The 12,230-nt window shown below is 47.6% G+C and overlaps 1 protein-coding gene across 5 annotated transcripts in view; it reads right to left on the reverse strand.

The window, feature by feature from the left end:
* STAG2 (stromal antigen 2) overlaps positions 1 to 3,403 on the reverse strand; it is a 74,528-nt gene extending 71,125 nt beyond the window's left edge. For 4 of the 5 annotated variants that reach the window (XM_053990622.1, XM_053990621.1, XM_053990618.1 and 1 more), the window contains exon 1: positions 3,307 to 3,403. The gene's annotated coding sequence lies outside the window, so the exon portion shown is untranslated. Of the gene's footprint in view, positions 1 to 2,005; positions 2,364 to 3,306 lie in introns of those variants that run through there. The other variant, XM_053990619.1, reaches the window with a different exon arrangement.
* Between the last annotated feature and the right edge of the window lie 8,827 nt (positions 3,404 to 12,230).

Below are 12,230 nucleotides of genomic sequence, written 5' to 3' on the forward strand. Positions count from 1 at the left end.
TTTAAGCTTATACAACAGCCCACTTTAAGTTTACCACAGCTAACAATTCAAACAGCAACAGAAATTCAGGGGTTTGTGTCACAGATTGCACAAAGCCCACCTGCAGACAACACAATAAAATGTCGCTGCTTTTGTCAAGAAGGACTAACATGAGCTGTATGAGTTACATAGCAATAACTATTTGTCAGAGATAGGATTCAATTAATATTTTTCTCCTTTGTATAACTTCGAAGCTTTTTAGTCTTTGATTCATCAGAACAGTGTGGAGATTCCAGCCCCTTCACCTCCAGGGCTTTCAGCAGCAAAAAATATTCATGTTTATGCTAAAAGGAAGGCAGCTCTCATACCCTGTTTCATTTAGCAATGAAACTGTTATCATGCCATAAAAGAAAAACTATGTTACCCAATAAAGAGTCCTATACTAGATCTGTGGTACTGACTTTGTGACTGATCACCAGGAAGACCGATCCACAAAATTATGAGTTGAGGATAATGAACAAGTGATAACCAAGATGACAAAGATTAATGATGGTCAATTGCACAATCACTTGTGGTATTTATTTCTTTGCACACAATCAGCCAGCCTGCACATGGATAAGTCTTGGGAGAGTTCAACACCAGACAAATACTCCAGGAATAATATTAAATAGATTACTGATTTAAAGAGACTATGAAAAACGGAAAAAGTTGTTTCGAATGGCCAAGCACTACAAACGAGAAAGAAGTAATCAATCACAAGTCGAGACGGAACCGCCAAGAGTTAACAGGGAGACTTATGCTTGGAGAACAACACCTCGCTGCAGGAAACACTAGGAACTCTCATTCTTGGTCATTTAAAACAGGATTCAACAAAACTCCCGGTGAGCATGAAAGCGTCGTGCAACGGCTTCCAGGGAAGCGATCCAAAAGGCGTCTTCCTCCGGTTCCCTTCCAGCAGCCCGGCGAGCCGTGCAAGCGGGATGCCGAGCGGAGCCCGAGCAGCGCCGGCCGCCCCGAGCCGAGCGGAGGGGCCCGGCCGGGCCCGGAGGAAGCGGCCGCCTCCCGCGCGGCGGCGGCCAATGGGCGGCGGGCGCGGCCCGAGGCGCGGCGAGCAGGCCCGGCGGGGCCGCCGTGACGCACTTCGGCAACCGCCCGCCCGCCCGGGCCGCGCCGGCACGGCCCCCCCGCAACCGCGCCGGGCGGCGGCCCCGGGCGCGCAGCGAGAACGCGGGGTCACACCGGCGGCTCAGGCGCCTCGGGAGACCGGACACGCCAGGGTGTGGCTCGGGGAGCGCACGGGAAGGGAGAGCTTTCGAGCTCGGGCAGGGCAAGCGGGGGGGCAACAGAGCTACCCGGGCTGCCAAAAAGTAATTAAAAAATAAAACAAACGGAAAAAAAAACCCCAAACACACAAAAAAAAACCCAAAAAAAAACCAACACCAAACTAAACAACCAACCACCCACTCCCCTTGAGTAACTAGAACACCGGACTCGGCGGTGATCGAAACTTTGTGTCACCTACTAAAGCCGCATCCCGTGGGAACACAAGAAAGGAGAGCCGGGCCCGGGCAGTCTAATAAATAAATAAAAGCAGCGACAGAGGGGCCCGATGGCTTCCACGCCCGCTCGCGGGGGCGAGGAGAGAGAAAAAAAAAAAAAAAATTGAGGTCGGTGGGTCCCGGATTTCCACGGGGCAGACGGATTATACAACGCTACCGGAACAGAGGAAGGCATGGAGGCAGCGCGGCCGGGAGCACAGCGGTGCGGGCCCCCAGGCCAGCACGCCCAGCACCAGGGATGCGCTCGGGCAGGGAGAGGAATTCCCGGAAAACAGGGCCTCCCAGCCCAGCCATCTGCGGCCGCTCACTGCTCTGTCCCTCCGTCCCTAACCGCAGCAACTACATATACATATACATAGACACGTACATATATATATATATTTTTTTTTTTTTTTTTTTTTTTTAATCCGTGTAGAGAAAATAAGCGCCCAAAAAAGAGAAACACCAGGAAAGCTCTCGTTTCCTACCTGGGCAGGGTTCAGCTCAGTTCAGTGCGTGCCGAGGAGGAGGGGGCAGAGGAGCACTATCTAAAACAAAAGTGGCGCCAAAACCCCCCAGTAAGAAGCATTCTCCTTCCTCCTCCTCCTCCTCCTGCCCCCCTCCCCCACCGGGGCCGGCGAGAGCCCAGCGGGGTTCCAGCAACACGCGGCTCCCGGCATCGGGCGTCCCCGGCACAAGTTGGCAAGCGCCCTTTCTTTACAAAAAAAATAAAGGAAGCCGAACGGAAACTGCCACAACTCTTCCTCTTAGCGGACAGCAGCCGAGGAGCTCGGCCAAAGTCACTCGGAGGGGAAAACTCGACCCACAAAGGCCTTCACCGAGCTGGGCGCCGGGGCGGGGGGGGCAGCAAAGGGAGGCGAGGGGGGAAAGGTGCAGGTCAGTCCCTACCTACGTCCTCACTTGGGCCGAAGGGGCCCCGCTTCCGCCAGCCCTCCTATGCAGTCACGGGGAAGGGCGGCCAGAGTTCCCCCAGCTCTGGGAAGAGAGACCGAGGAGACAAACCCCGATCCCTCGGCACTTCCCTGCGCGGGGAACCCGCCGGGAGCGGACGGGAAGGAAGAACTCGGCTGCTGGGCAGCCGGGAGCACGGGGAAGGGAGCCGTGGCGAGCGCTGTCAGGGGTGCGAGTCCCCTGCCCGCGGCCTCCCCCGACATTCGACCCCGGGGCACCGGCAGCCGCCCCACCATTTTCTCTGCGCGGCCCAGCGCTCCCCCCGAGCGCGGCTCGGGCACCGGCCCCATTCCCCTCGCTTGCCCACCCGAGCGGCCCGGCCCGGCCCGGCTCGCCCGCACACACACCCCACGCACACAATGCCCGAGTCCTCCATCTTGCCGGCAGCCCCTGCTCGGCTCGGCAGAAGGGGGGAGGAGGAGGAGGAGGAGAAGGCGGTTCTCCATTTTAGCTCGCCGAGCGCCAGGCCCGGCCTGCCCGCGGCCGGCTCTGGGGAGGAGGAAGGGGGCCGGGACGGGCAGGGGGGCCGCTTTCGGCGCCCTCTCGCTCTCTCACTCGCGCTCCGCTCGCCTCCCCCCTCCCCGCCGCGGCGCGCCGGGAACGGGGGGTGGGGAAGCGGGGGGCTGGAGTGTTTTCGCGGCTCGGCCCCGCCGTCCTCCATCTTGGCTGCGCGCAGTCCCCGCGGCCAGCCGGCCTGGCGCCCCGTGCGCGCCCGGGCGCCGCGGGCCCCGGCCCGGCCTCTCATCGCCGCCGCGCACCGCGATCCCGTGTCCCCCCGCCAAACTTCCAGAAGCTTCGCCGCCATTTTCTAACTTACCTTGCCCAGTGTCGGCGTAGGCAGCGAGGAGGCCCCGGCGCGCGGCTCCGCTCCCGTATCCCCGGCGCGGCTCGCCGGCTGCGCGCCCGTCCCGGCCGGTGCCGGGCTGTGGGCGCGGAGGGGGCGCGGGGCGCGGGCGGGTCGGGGTTATTTAATTTGGCGGCGGCGCTGGGGATTGTTTGGGGTGTTCGCTGCTCGGCGGCTCGCGGGCGAATGGAGGGCGCAGGCGCCACCTGGCGGCCGCCCAGCGGGGCCCGCTCTCCTGGGCGTGGGGCGACACCTGCCGGCCGGCCGCGGCAGCGCCGCGCCGAGCGGGGTAAACAAGGTGCGGCGCATGCGCGGGGCGGGCGCGCAGCTGCGGCGGGGCGGGCCCGGGCTGGGATCGGCGGCGGGGCCCGGCGCGGCCTAAAAAGGAGCGGCCGCTCGCACACGGGGCCGGCCCCCGGGACGCGCCCGGCCGCCCGCAGACCCGCGGAAACGGGACGTGATTGTCCGGCCGAGGCGAAGCTGGGCCTTACCGAAGTGCCCCGCGGAGCCAGTACCGCAGGGCCGCCCTCGCTGCCTGCGTTCGCAGCCAGGAAGCGGAGCCGTGCGGGAGGGAGCCCGCGGCCCGGGAGATAAACGCACGGTTGCCCTCATGGATGCGGGGTGCCTTATCTGGGGAACTGCCGGACGCGCACAGAAGCGAAGTCTGCTGGCGCCGATTGCAGCTCGTGTGGTCGGGAGCGTTCTCCAGAAACGCGTTCTGCTTCTGCCCATCGCCCAGTGTGTTCAAGTTAAATGAGCATTTGTGAGATTCTTTTTTTCTCCCTGCATGAGGATTATATGAACCTAAAACGATCCATATAAGCAGTAGAGAATTCTTAAAGTAACCAGATACACAGTTTGTGACGCCTGGGTTTCTTTTCACTTTATTGTGTAATGCTAAGCACGTTGCTCATGCTGAATAGTTTCACGTACGATTGTATTTAGATCAGTCAGCACAATAATAGTTTTGTCCTGGTAATTAGGCTCTAATCACCCTCTTGTGTTTATCTACTCTTAATTTTGGGGACAGCGTTAGCATAACTAAGCAGTCGCTAAGCTGAGTTACTCTGCTCACCTGCCTAACAAAGGCAGGGTATTTAAGAGAAGAGTATCCACCAGTTCCAGTCTTTTCAAAACTAAGATGAGGCATCCCACAGAGAAAATAACGCTTACAATGGAAACCGTGATCAGATTAGCAATGTTTAAAATAAAATTAAAAAAAAAAAAAAATTAAAAACACTAAAACCCGTGTAATACAAGTTGATGACACCTAGGAATTCTAGATACAATCTGTGGGTACATGAGACAGGCTTACAAAAATAAATCATGTTCTGTAGCTTGAATTCACATTTCAGAATAGTTTTGCACCTGTCAAGTTCAGGGGAAATTAAAAAAAAAAAAAAGACTGCATTGTAGGGAACACTTTAAAATAGCATCCTGAATGCCCAGTCATACAACCATGTTCACGGTTTCAATTACAGCTACAGGTGCTGCTGATGGTCTTTAATGTTAATCTGATAGTGTCTGGAAAATGTAGAAGAATTGTGTATTTAAAAAAACCCCACCAAAGTAAGCTTTTAAAATTATCTATATTGTTATAAAGCGACACTTAGGAATAGAGCTGCATCCATTTGTGCCTTTCCCATACAAAGCCAGTCTCATACAGCTGCCAGACAGACAACCTTTCCATAAAAATAAACTACAACATTTTGCCTGTACACAGAATTCCAGTAATGTGTCTTCTGCTTGAGATACAATAGGGATAACTGATATTAAAACTGCAGTCCAAAACTTCACAAGATTATAGCAGTTTACTGCAGGAGCCAGCAGGAACACGAGGCAGCTCCACTCAGCTGTGCATGAAATACATGTACAGCACGTGTATTTCGTTCTATTCCAAAAGCACTGTAGTTCACACTTGAGCTCACAGCTGAGAGGTTTCAGTGTGCTTACCTAACGTGAAGCAAACATGACATGGTTTTTAAGGTGTGGTTTTGAAGGAATGAGTGTGCAAGCGCTGACAATACCGTGGCAGATTTCAGCCCATTCCCAAAGCTGACTCAGGCCTTGGAAGCCCAGATCCATAACACTTCTGGCTGTCCTGACTCACACGACAGAATTTGCTTTTTTCTGCTTCTGACAAAACATGGAAGCACTCTAGAGACCAGACTCCAGGTGCAGCAGCACATTACAAACCCCTGGTCACAGAGCCTGCCTAAGAGGATTTCGCACTCTCCGGTTCAATTTCCTCCCTCGCGGTTGTTTCATTCAGCTGTTTGCTCAGCCCTGTCTTAGCAAAGCTGTTGCCTCATCGGAGAAGGGGACAGGGACGTTTGTTTTCTAAGGTTTGATTCCCACCCCTGAGCCCAGATCATTTCTCTGAGCTGTTCCAGTACAGCTGCAGGAGCACTGAAGTCAGCACAGCTGAAGGTGCTGAGCTCTGCCGTGAGGCCAGGAAAGTTTCTGCTCTGCTCCAGTGACCAGAAGACAGGAATTTCTTAAGTCAACTGAGCATTGTGAGGATTCCTCACCTTTAAGGGGGTCAAACTGGCTCTCTGAAGAGCCTAACCTCCTGCATTTTCCTCATGAAGAGATTGTGCTTCTGGGACTGAGCCTTCCAGTTGGTACAACAGGGAAGATGATGAAAAGCAGTTCCTCTGCAGGCACACCTATCAGTTCCAGAGTGGGCTTCTACCATCAGTTCAGACTTTGGGAAAAAACAAAAAGATCATCCTGAAGTTTCTGTATAGTTTTAGCATACTAGCATCGTTTCCAATACAATGAAAAAATGTAAAAGAAAAACAAGTACTCTTTAAACATCATAAAGAAAAAGAGAAAAGAGATATTTTAAATTCTGACATGTCTAGAAATTATTTATATCTAATAGAAAAGAAGTTCTGTGAAAAACTAGGAGAAAGTATTTCACAGGACTATGTAATCTTTTTCAAAAAAGCTACTCTTTAGGCACTTCAAATTCCACCATTTCTGATATTGAGCCAAATTTAGAGAGGATTTAACAAAGACTTTACAGGCACTGTTCTCCAAAGAGAACTTCATGATCAGTCACACAGGAAACTGAGCAAGGAGAGGGCAGATACCAATTCTGTGTCTGAATTAATGGCCAGAGGTTCACCACGAGAGAAGATCAGAATAAACTCAAGCTGCCAGATGGCTGATTCATTTTCCCAGGCAGGAGATTCATGCTCATGCTGCTTCCTTTTCTTTTCATGCTTCTTCCTTTTCTTTCTTCTGCAGAATAGGAAGCCCCTCTGCAGTTCCATTTCCTCATTTGTATTATTAAAAAACCCCAAATAAACAAAACAAGCAATCAAAAACAAACAACAAAAACCCAAAATAACAAACAACAACAAACACCATCAACACACCACCATCCACAATCATTTCTTTATTTAAAGACTGTTTGTTTGGTTTTTTTGAGAATTGGAAAAAGAAACCAGAATTTGTATACTGGATTTGTCCCAAGGTGAGGTGGTAGCTTTGATGGCCTGTATTCAATAAGCCATGACCATACTTTTGTCTGTTGAGGTGGGTACAGAGGGAAAAAGCAGTCTTCCCAGTCAATTTTTTTTTTCCCAGATTTTTGAATCTGGCTTAGTCACTCCAGGGAAATCTGCTCTAAATCCTTTTGAAGATGAGCTATTACATAAGAAACAAAAATAAAGACCGAAAAATGGGTTACTTTCCCATAATTTGCAGGAGATTGCACATCACTCCTTAGGTCTTTCCCTGCTCTGTGAATAATTTCTTCCTTTTTCCATTTATGTAAGTCTCCCTTGTGTGCCCCTATTTCTCGCCAGGTCTTTCCAGTACACCCAACTCATGTCTGAATTTTCTTTGATTCAGTAAGTTTCTGCCTGCTCCTTCACAGAAGGAGCACAGAATCTCAGTTTGTCCTGTACCACTACAAAGGAAGGAAGTTTTAACTCCCCTTCATCATCATCTCTAAAAATGAGCAGAATCCCAGTAACTTGCAGATGCCTTCCTGGTAACTGCATTATGAGCAGCAGCTTTACTCAGTCCCCTGTGCCACTTGTTACCCGAAGCCCTGAGCTCCCCTGTTTGAGTGAGGTACTCTTTCTGTGTTTCATTCTTTGAGCTAAAAATCCCTCAGCCAGATTCTAAAGTTCCCCGTCAGCAAACTGCTGTAAAGGCCACAGCATTTTTTGGTAGGAAATAATGAAAAGCCCTTCTCCTGGCTGCCGTCAGGACAAGTCCTTTCACTTGAGGCATCACCTCACCCTAGGTACAGGACCAAGTGTTACCAATCAGGCCACCTCTCTTGGATTTAGGACACAATGTGCTCCAGTTGACAGATGTAGGGAAGTTTTTGAAGAAACAGGCAAGACATTATTTGTGTTCTGTATCTAAGTCCCGGCAGAGGGACCATGAATCAAGGTCCATTTTATGAGTCAGGTACTGTGACAGCATCAGTGAAAAAGTCTGAGGAGGAAGCACAGGAACCAGAGAAACATGTTTCAAACTGGGTAAGCCAGGTAAGTGGCAGGGCCCCCTTAAAGGCAGCAAAGAACAGTGTGTGACAGAAAAAGGGCTGGGGTAGGGAGCTGCCAAGAACTGAAATAAAGTCAAGCAGGCCAAACAGCACAACTGATGCCAAACAAGGGAATCAGCTTTAGCTGAGAAACAGCTAAAACCCAGTGAAACTATCATAGTCTGGATGTGTAGGGCACCTAACCCATCAGGAACACAAAGCAGTTCTCAGCTGGTCAGAGCTCACAGGGTTCCAGCCCCCCCGAGACTCTGACAAGGAGCCAGGGCTTGCCTAAAAAGGGGAGAAAGGAGGCTGGCTTGTGGTTAGGTGAAATTAGAGTGGAAGTGAGATGAAACAACATTATTCAGCTCAACCTCTGCCCAAGATCAAAAAGCAGAACAATTATGAACAACAAAGTCAAATACTTTTGTGTTTAAGCTCTGAAGAAAATCCCCTATCAAATATATGGGACAGCACTCCTCTGTATGTGCAGGCAAACACAAGATTCGGATGATGTACTTGGTGTTTTCCCCACAAATTACTGAGGCTGGAACTTAGGGGCTTAAAGGGGAAGTCAAGGCAATGGGGGGTCGTTACTGACAAATAAGGTCAAGGAACAAATAACTCTTTCAGATTAACTTGTACGGATTTCTGGGGCTGACCTACCACATTCCCAAGGTCCTCTATATATGTCTGTCCCTAACACAAGTTTCCCTTTCTTTAATTTTCACCCTCAACCAACTTTAAGGTTTCTTTCAGACTGTGTTTCTCACAAATCACTCCCCTACTGCCAGTTGTGTCTGGGGCTCAAGGCCTTTTCTGCTGCCTCAACTCTGACACAGTGGGTGGTGGAAGCAAAGCAAAGTGTGATGGTGTCATTAGCTGAGATTAAAGGTTTTTGTAAATGGCACAATGCATAACAAGTAGCAAGGAATACAACAGTTTATGACATGTTGAGGAGTTGCACAGATGTCCAAAACCGTTAAGATAAAAATACTTCTTTTAGACTGTAACTTTCTTGAGTGTGACAGTAGCAGTCCTGCAAAGTGCCAGCAGCTGTGAAGGAAGTGTTTTCCCCTCTGTAGCAAGGGCACACCTGGGATGCTCACCATAAACACCGAGCACAGCACTCTCACTCCCCCAGGGAGCCCCCACTTCTCCCTTCCCTGTACCTCTGGTTCCAATTGTGGGCCTGGCAGAAGTGAAGCTTCCAACTTGGAACATGGGTCTTCCCAAAAGGCACCTGCAATTGCCAATTAGGCCTTTAAGAAAGCAACTGTTGACAAAGTTATAAAATCCTAAATTGTGATGCAGATATCCAGTTGTTATTTTTGGTACATCTCTTTTGCAAAACACCCATGTGAAGCAAGAGTTACTTTTCTGGTGCTTACACCCTGCAGACAGAGCTCCCATACTGACTCCAGTAACATCACATGGGTCGGTTATGCAGGACAGGGAGGTAAAGCCAGTCCTGGACTCAGAAGCTTCTCTCTGCAACACAAGAGTTAAAAGGAAGAGATGCCTATGGCTTGACACACACTTCTGAAAAGCTTGTATTCTGAAGATTAACTGTTTGGTTTAAGTGATGACTCTCATCATACACTGCAAAATTAAGCTAAATAAGAGAAATTGTGTCAAGAGTTTTACAGCAAGATCTAACTATATAAAATCAAAAAGACATAACATGAATAGACTTAAATGCTGTCTTGGTAATCTTTGAAGGTTATAATAATTCACTCTCTAAAATTTGCAGGTAACCATAAGCATTTATACTAAACCTGGTTTTCAGCAGTTATTGTAATGATTCTTCTAGACATTTTCACACTGGGACTCTGCAAATGTGTTTTTCATTTTTTGATAATAAGCACCATTTTTCAATCTGAGAGCAAAACTAATTCCAGTATCTCTCCAATACATTTCCAGCAATTATTACTTATCAAGAAATTTATCTCGGCAAACACAATAGCTATCCAGGCTATAGAACTGTAAATTAGTAATTATCTAAAGGCAACCAAATAGTTTTTGATCAGCTTTAAATATTATATACTCACAATATAATTAATACCATTTTGTCCCAGATTTTTCTTGGGGTTTTGTTTATCCAAATAATTCATAAATTAATATATACCATATTCTTTCCTGTCCTAGGAAAAACCAACTTTCTTGGGAAGTTAGTCACAGAGCCATATTCTCTGAATTAACACTTGTAGTTTTACTGTAATGTTGTCACTATTGCTTAATAGGAATTAGTGGTTAAGAAAAATTGAAGATATAATCTGAATTTCAGCACAGGTTGTTTACCATCATAAGCCATTTGCCTTCTCACAGAAAGCCACATTATAATTACAGCACATTAATTGCTGTACAGCAGCATCGGTAGAGCTCTTGAAGTGACATGACACAGTGACATGACACAGTGGCATTTGCCAAGATGAGAAGGTACTTTCAACAACCTGAAGCAGTGTGAAGCCATGGCAGGAGCAGGGGGGAGGAAATATTTCCTTGATCAAGTTTTCAAGCTACTCAGTAAAACTTCATGCATGTAAACCACACAAGAAACTGGTAAGAGGGAGAGTATTCAGTCATACTTCAGTTCCATGAGGAATTAAGGTGGATGTGGATAGAGACTGGCTCTTCCCATCTGACCCTATGGAGAAGGGGACCAGCATCCTTCACGAGCCACGAGGCCAATCCAGCTGCTCTGCACAAGACCAACAGGGACAAGCCTCAGTGGCAGCACTGGAAGCACCTCTCCAGCCTTCTCTGGCATCTGGCCTTGCTGACAGGAGTCAGTCATGCACAACGCAGATGGTAACAAAGAGCATTGCATAACAACTCACTGTTCAAATCCTCACTGCTGCAGAAAAACACTGCAAAAGCCAGAAAAACCTCCAGCTCCTCCTTGGCTCTATGAAGAGCTGACCTTCACACATCAGGTGCTTGAACTTGCACGCCTTGTAAGGCAGATTCTATTCCAAGTAGTTCCTGAAGACCACAGCAGCAAAGGTCACTGCCCCAGGCAATGCTCCATCCTAGAGAACACCACTTCAGCTTGGTTTCACATGAACACCATATTCAAGTGCCTGCATTAACCTCCACCCAGTAATAAATCAATTCCAACCACCCATCATATTTACATTTCTGTTAATTACAATAAAAACAAACAGAAAAAGTAACTTTAAAACCCATGCTGATTAACAGTAACACTTTGAAAACTTTAACAAACTATTTGTCCTGTAGCTTCAGACTACACATAGACCTAACAAAAAAACCCACTGAAGAACTGTGGTCAAAACTAAACTAACCAGACAATGTTAAAATTAATATTTAAGTACGCTAATAGAAAAAAACAAAAACAAACAAAAAACCCAAACAAAAAAAAACCACCAAAAACCCCACCCACAAATCATCAGCCAAGCTCCAAACCATAATAATTTAAGAAGTTTTTATTGTATTATGAGCTTAAGATCAAGTCTCAAAAGAAATTTTAAAAAAGTCCAGGCAACTCCAAGTTGTAGAGGCAGAAGCTGCTGCAATCAGCTGAATAAGTCTGTGTGTTTCAGACCCCACGTCTCAAGGCAGTGAGAAAAAGCTCCATGCGTAACAAAAACATTGACTCTTTGGGTTCTCCTTATTTTAGCCTTCTATTTCTAAATAAGCCATGCACTTCCCGTGCTTTCTAAACAACACACTTCCAGGATCTCACTGAAAACCCTTGTAAATCTCTCATGTATCCAGACTAGCAAGCAGTTCTGCTACTACAAGTGACACTGAAGAAAGATACTATACAGAAGCCACTAGAAGAAAGTTACTGAATATGGATACTTGAACATATTGCACAGCTCCCAGGAAACTCATACAAATCAACTTCCAGGGCATCTGTGTCTTGCTGCTAACCTCCTTTTCAAAGCCTCTGTGCTTCCACTCCATTTATTTGCATCTTTCATTTCTGTATCTTTAAACACTCAGCCCAGTATTAGAGGTCATGAAATTTCTTCTGTTTCTTTAAGATACTGAAAATCAGAGTAAATTGAAAAAAAGTCTTCCTAATTCAAACTGTCAGAATTTGATGACTATGCTAATTATTTTTTCACATTTAGTCTGAATAGAACTCTGATTATAGGGTTTTTTTTAAACCCTAAACCTACAGAGTTTGTCATTTTTATTTTGACATCTCACTAAAAGGCTTTTAATCCTTTAATGTCCCTAAGTGATTACAATTTAAATTGCTATATAGCTGTATCTTTTGTAATATTAATGAAAAAGTTGCAGTAAGGGATATGTATCTAAAAATATAAGTGTATACCTTTTAAAAGTTGACAAGCTTTTACCATGAAGCACTCATGCAACGTAGGACAATGTGTTTGCTCTCCATTGCAGTGTAGAA

This window comes from Vidua macroura, chromosome 14 (genome assembly GCF_024509145.1).
Source record: "Vidua macroura isolate BioBank_ID:100142 chromosome 14, ASM2450914v1, whole genome shotgun sequence".
NCBI classification, from domain to species: domain Eukaryota; kingdom Metazoa; phylum Chordata; class Aves; order Passeriformes; family Viduidae; genus Vidua; species Vidua macroura.